Here is a 6,000-nt window from a genome sequence, read left to right on the forward strand (position 1 = left end):
AACCTAGTTTAGTAAAGATTTTAACTAGGAAGTTATACCAGAGTCTAGGGCTCTGTTTCAGGCCGTATAAAGCTTTATTGAGCTTATAGATAGTTATACTATTCCCTTCTTGTTTTTTAAAACCCGTTAGTTAAACGGTATATATCAGAGTATCTATATCGGCGTGTACGAAAGCGTTTATTACGTCGAACTGCCTGAATTTCTAGCCTAAGGAAACGCCTAATAGGAAGGTAAGTCTATATGTTTCGGGTCTATAGGTTATAGAAAAGGTTTCTAAGTAGTCGATTCCGAGTACTTAATTAAAGCCTTATATAACCTATCTAGCTTTATATTTTATTAGTTCTCCTTTATTATTTAGTTTTATTTTATAGACCCATTATCCGCCTAGGACGTTATATTTTTCCTTTATTTTATCTAAGGGCGTATCTTTTATAGTTATTAAATCCCAGGTATTTCTTTTTTTTAGTTCTGTTATTTCTGCTACCATAGCGTCTATCCATTATGATTTATCTGAGCTTTGCATGGCCTTTTTATAGGTAGCTGGTTCTGATAGAGAGTTTATAGTTAAGAGGTAGTAAGGCTTTAATTAAAACTATAGGTTTCCGAGTATAGTATCTTCTATTAAGTATAATAAGCGCTTATTATTTTTATTATCAACTAATATATAGTCTTTAAAAGCTAACTTCGGTTTCGAAGGTATTTTAACTTATATACTAGAGTAGCCGGTGTTTTCGGGCCTATAACGAGTATGTATATCTACGTTATTATAGTCTAATACTGGTCGTAGACTCCTTAATTTATTTTATAGGTTATTATTATTTTCTTTTTTAGTTTAGACAGACTTAAAAGGTCGTTTTAAGACCCGTTATTATTATATAGTTTTTTCTAGAAGCTGATAAGGCTCTAGGTTAGAAACCTGTTCTTAGAGAGAGATATTACTAGTATTTAAGTCTAAAAAAGAGTGTATAAACTGATTTTCAAGTATGTATACGTCTCTAAACTAACCGATCCTTCTTAAGACTAGGTTATATATCTCATAGTTATAGTCGTTAAAACCGATAAGGGCACCACGAATAGCTCTGCTATTTAGTTTCTTCTAGTTCGGGTCGTTATTTTTATAATAGGCTATAGAGCCCTAGACCCGAATATTGTTTATATTTGGTTTCTTCTTTTTAACTATCTCGAAAGGGGTCTTAAAACCTATAGCTAAATTAGGGGTCCTGTTATATATATATACTGCTGAATATATAGCATCTCCCTATAGGTATTGAGGTAGTCCTGAGTGGAAAAGCAGGCTACAAACCTTTTCTATTATAGTTCTAATAGCTTATTCGATCGAGCCTTGAGTTTTATGGGTGTATAGTGGTTTTATATTATGTTTTACGCCTTGAAAAAGACGTTTAAAGGAGGTGTTTATAAACTCCTTTCTACTATCAGTATCTACTTCTTTTATTTTTATATCGTAGTTATTATTTTTTACTGGTATTTTCTACTCTTTTATAGCTAGAAAGACGGTTGCTTCTGATTTATTAGGCAGTAGTTTTGCCTAGAGGAACCGAGTAGAACGGTCTATAATTAATAGAATCTAGCGCTTTTTATTATACGTTATTGGCTTTATTAGGCTGTAGAGATCTATATATACCTTTTCTAGGTAGGGGAAGTCCTTGTATTTATTAACTGAGTCTTTATTAGCTAGTATAATAGCCTTACTACGGCGGCAGACATCGTAGCTATTTATATCTATGATTTCTTGTTCTGAGACTTTGAAGTCCTTGAAAAGAGAGGTATTGTTATATAGGTTTTTTAAGGCAACGGGGTTTATATGGCCTATTCTATTATGCTATAGTTATATAGTCTCTTTTATTTTTACGGTTCTTTTCTTATTATTTTAGTCTCTTTGTTTCTAGAGATTTAGACTTTTCTGGTTTCTTTATAAGATTTCCTTTATTATATTTATTTCTTTATTCCTACTTCTTAGGATAACTGGCCTAGCCGTAGCCTAGTAGAGTCCTCTAAAGAGTCTAGCTCTTATATATATATAAAGAGATTCTTTTACTATTTCGTTCTTAAAAAGGATAAGCTGTTTATTACCAGATAAACCTCTTACTTTGCTGTCGAGGTTTGGGAGACTTATTATATTAGTTCCTAGTTCAGAAATATAAAGGCACTCTTTTAGAAACAGTGTTTTTCTAGTATCTTTAAACTTTATAATACAGTTTCTAACGCCTATTATCTTTATTATATTTGCTTTACCCTAACTAGCGAGCCTGGTAGTGGTTTTATATATAGAGAAGAGAGATTTATTTATTATTATATAGGAGGTAGCTCCGCTATCTATATAAAAATTTATGTCTAAACTAAACCTATTCTCTGCCTGAATCCTGAAAATCCTTTTAACTATCCCACCTATATTCAGGTTAGTATTTAGAGTATTCTGGGGATTTTGGGTTATTATATTTACTTCTTTAACGTTTATTATATCCTCGGCTTCCGGATTCGGGAGGACGTCTTCGAATATAATCGATTTATCTTCTTCTTCTTCTTCGGGTTACTTTTTAAGGATTATATTCATAGAATCCTTGTTATTTGCGAGCGTCTAAAGCAGTTAATTCTTTAAGAGAGCTATAATAGCGTCCTCCTTTTTCTTATACTAGGGGTTTAGGGACCTGGATCTGCCCCTGGAGGAGGAGGAGGAGGAGGAGGACTTAGTGCTCTTAGAGACCCGATTCTACCGCTTTTTTCCGGTATTTTCCTTTATAACCTAGCCTTTAGGAGCCTTATCTGGGTGGAGGAAATAGCAGTTAGAGGAGACGTGGCCGGGTTTCTTATAGTTCTTATAAAACAGCCCCTTAGTCTTTTTCCAGGGTTTTTTAGACCCTTTAACGAGGAGAGTGTTATTTACTAGGGAACGCTCTATTTTCCGGGAGGCGTCTATTAATTTAGTAATGATTTTATTCAGCGTATAACTCTGGATATCGTGACGGAGGGACTAGGTGATCTAGTTAGTGATAGGGTCGTATCTCTTATTAAGGGCGTTAAGAATCCACGCGTAAATCACTTTATTAGGAAAGGAAATCTCCTTTTTTTCTAGAGCTAGCAGATTTTCTTGAACCTTGTATAGGAAGGATTCGAGGGTTTTATAGTCTAAGGGGGAATTATTAAAGAAGGTCCCTAGGGTATTAAAATTAGCTTAGAAGCCTTTCCTTTTATATAGGCTATTTAGCTTTTCCTAGACTTCGTGGGCTATATCTAGCCCTTAAACGTGTGCGAGAGGTCCTTTAGAAAGGGTGGAGAGTATTTTACTAGTAGCCTTAAGAGAGTCTTCCTTCTGCTTCTAAGAGGGATTCTAAAGAGGCTTAGTTATATCGTTCAGGAATTTCCCTTTATAGGCAAAATAAGCGTGTATAGATATCCTCCAGAAAGGAAAATCGGCACTGCCTTATAGTTTCTTGACCGTGGGGATAAAATCCTTATTGGTTATCTTCCTAGCTTTAAAACAGTGGTCTTTTTACTAGTATTAGAAGGGGGGAAGTGGAAATACCCGATTTCTGGTTCTGGTTACCCGAGGGGTTGGGTATATGGGTGAAAAGTGGGTCTAAAGCGGGGAAAAGTAGGGCCATATAGTAGTATAGTTCACGGATATTAAAAAAGTGGAGCCATTTCTCGTATATTATAAAGGAGAGATTGGCTTTTTTTAGAGACTAGGGTTTATAAGCCACGTAATATTATAGCCTTTATAGGGGTGTGGTGGGGCGGTATAGCTGGTATATAGGGGGTATGGATGCTAAGACTTAACTGTTCGGAACGGGGTCCTGTTACGATATTTTTCCGTTTTTTTGGAAAGGAAAAAAGGGAAAAGTGGAAAAGGGGAAAAGGGGAAAAGGGGGGGTGGCCTGAAAAGGGCTTTGGAGGTGGCCTGAAAAGGGCTTTGAGGGTGGCTTTGGTTAGAGGCGGCCTGAAAAGGGCTTTAGAGGTGGCTTTAGTTAGAGGCGGCCTGAAGAGGGCTTTAGAGGTGACTTTTGGGGTAAAGATTGCCTAAAAAGGACTTTGAAGGTGGAAGAAAGAGGGGATCTAGAAGTTCCTTTGCTTTTCCGGGCTTATAACCTTTATAACGGTCATGAAAAGATAGAACGGAAGAGGAAGATCTAGAGGAAAAGAGGCAGTTTGAATTATAGAAGACTATGAAGACTATAGAAGTAGGATACTAAGAGAAAGAGAAAAGGAAAGGAAGAGGGAGGCGGGCAGCCTGGTATATATAGTCCTTTCCTACGGTTTATTTAAGCTACTGATTTAGTATCCGGACTCTCGAGGTATAGGCGAGGGTCCGTGGGTTATTCTAAAGGTCCTAAAGGTCCGTGGGTTATTCTAAAGGTCCTGGAGGTCTATGGGTCCACCTAAAGGTCCGTGGGCCTACCTAGAGGTCCGTGGGCCTACCTAGAGGTCCGTGGGCCTACCTAAGAGTCCGTGGGTCCACCTAGGGTCCCGGGGACCTACCTAAGGGTCCGTGGGTCCACCTACGGTCCCGGGGGACTTAGGAGGACCCTGGAGGACTCAGGAAGTCCCTGGGGGACTCGGGAAGACCCTAGAGGACTCAGGAAGTCCCTGGAGGACTCGGGAAGTCTCTGACTTATAGGAGGTTTCGTATATCGTACTATACCGTATATAGATATATTTATTTTTCTGGGTATAGTACTAATAGCTACGATTTAACTAATATATACCGTATCTAGGTTCCTGGCCTTCGAAGGAACGGGATCGTCCGTATATATAACGTTATCTTTAACGAATAAGAGTATTCTAATAGTAGGCTCGAAGCCCTAAAGGATGATTTACGTTAATTAACGGAAGAGTAGCTAGCGGATATCGTTAATTAGATCCGCCTACTAGAGTTATATATAACTAAGTAAGGCGAGCCGTAAGAGGAGGCCGCCGATACGTTTATAATAGTATACTTCGAGCCTATTCTCTAGTCGGGCAGCGAGGTTAACGAACCTCTCCTAAGGGCTGCGCCTGCTAGCCTCGAGGCTTAGGGGGTAGAACCGTTTATAGAGCCTAAGAGGCCGGAGCTAGAAAAAGACTCTTCTATGGCCGCGATTAATCACTAACGCCCAAATAATAATCACCTTCTAACTCCACTAGAAACCCCTCCTTAGGCAGGGCTTATAGCGACTGCTTTTATAGGCTATATACCTATAGAGCAGGGGGGAGCTAAATTTCGAAGCTATAATAGTAACCGAGTCTGGATCTCTGCTTTTAACGCAGGAAGATATACCCTATTAGTCCGTAATTTAAATAGCAAGCCGCTAACGAAGTTAAAAATTAAAAAGGCACTTAAAAGACCCCGTAAGATATACCGTAAGTAACTACTAGCCCCTCTAAGAGATCAACGACACCTTAAAGACCACCTATACGAAATCCTGTTCCGATAAGCCTAACGGGATTACCTAAAGAGTTATAAAGAGATAGGCTCGTGGATCACGGTGCTAAAAGATAGGGCGAAGGGGTATTAAGTGCTGGGCTGTATATAGATAATAACCTATAAGTTTAATAAGCACGGTTTTTTATAGAAGTATAAGGCTAGATTAGTGGTCCGTAGAGATTAATAGTATCAGGACTTATTAAAAGATATATATATAGCCACTCTTACTAGTCGGTCCTTTAAATCGTTAATAGCGATTGCTGCTCGCTTCGACCTATCTTTAATATAGTATTAAAGAAAGGCGAAGCCGTCACTATACAGAACGGCTCGGGTAATATAATCTCGGATAAGTCTTTAATAATAGGAGTGCTTAAGACTATAAAGTGTATATAACCAAAATAATATATATAATAAGGAGACCTTTAGAAAAGGTTCCTAGGAGTGCGCGCTGCTCTGATCAGGGCAACGTAGCTTAAACGAAGTGAATATAATAAACGTAGCAAAACTTAGGGTTAAAAGGATAATAATTATATAGGATAATAAGCATCCTCTATGTCTGGGTGGCGTCGCCACGTATATAT

This window comes from Sodiomyces alcalophilus (genome assembly GCF_042370955.1).
Source record: "Sodiomyces alcalophilus JCM 7366 unplaced genomic scaffold ACRALscaffold_11, whole genome shotgun sequence".
Classification (NCBI taxonomy): Eukaryota; Fungi; Ascomycota; class Sordariomycetes; order Glomerellales; family Plectosphaerellaceae; genus Sodiomyces; species Sodiomyces alcalophilus.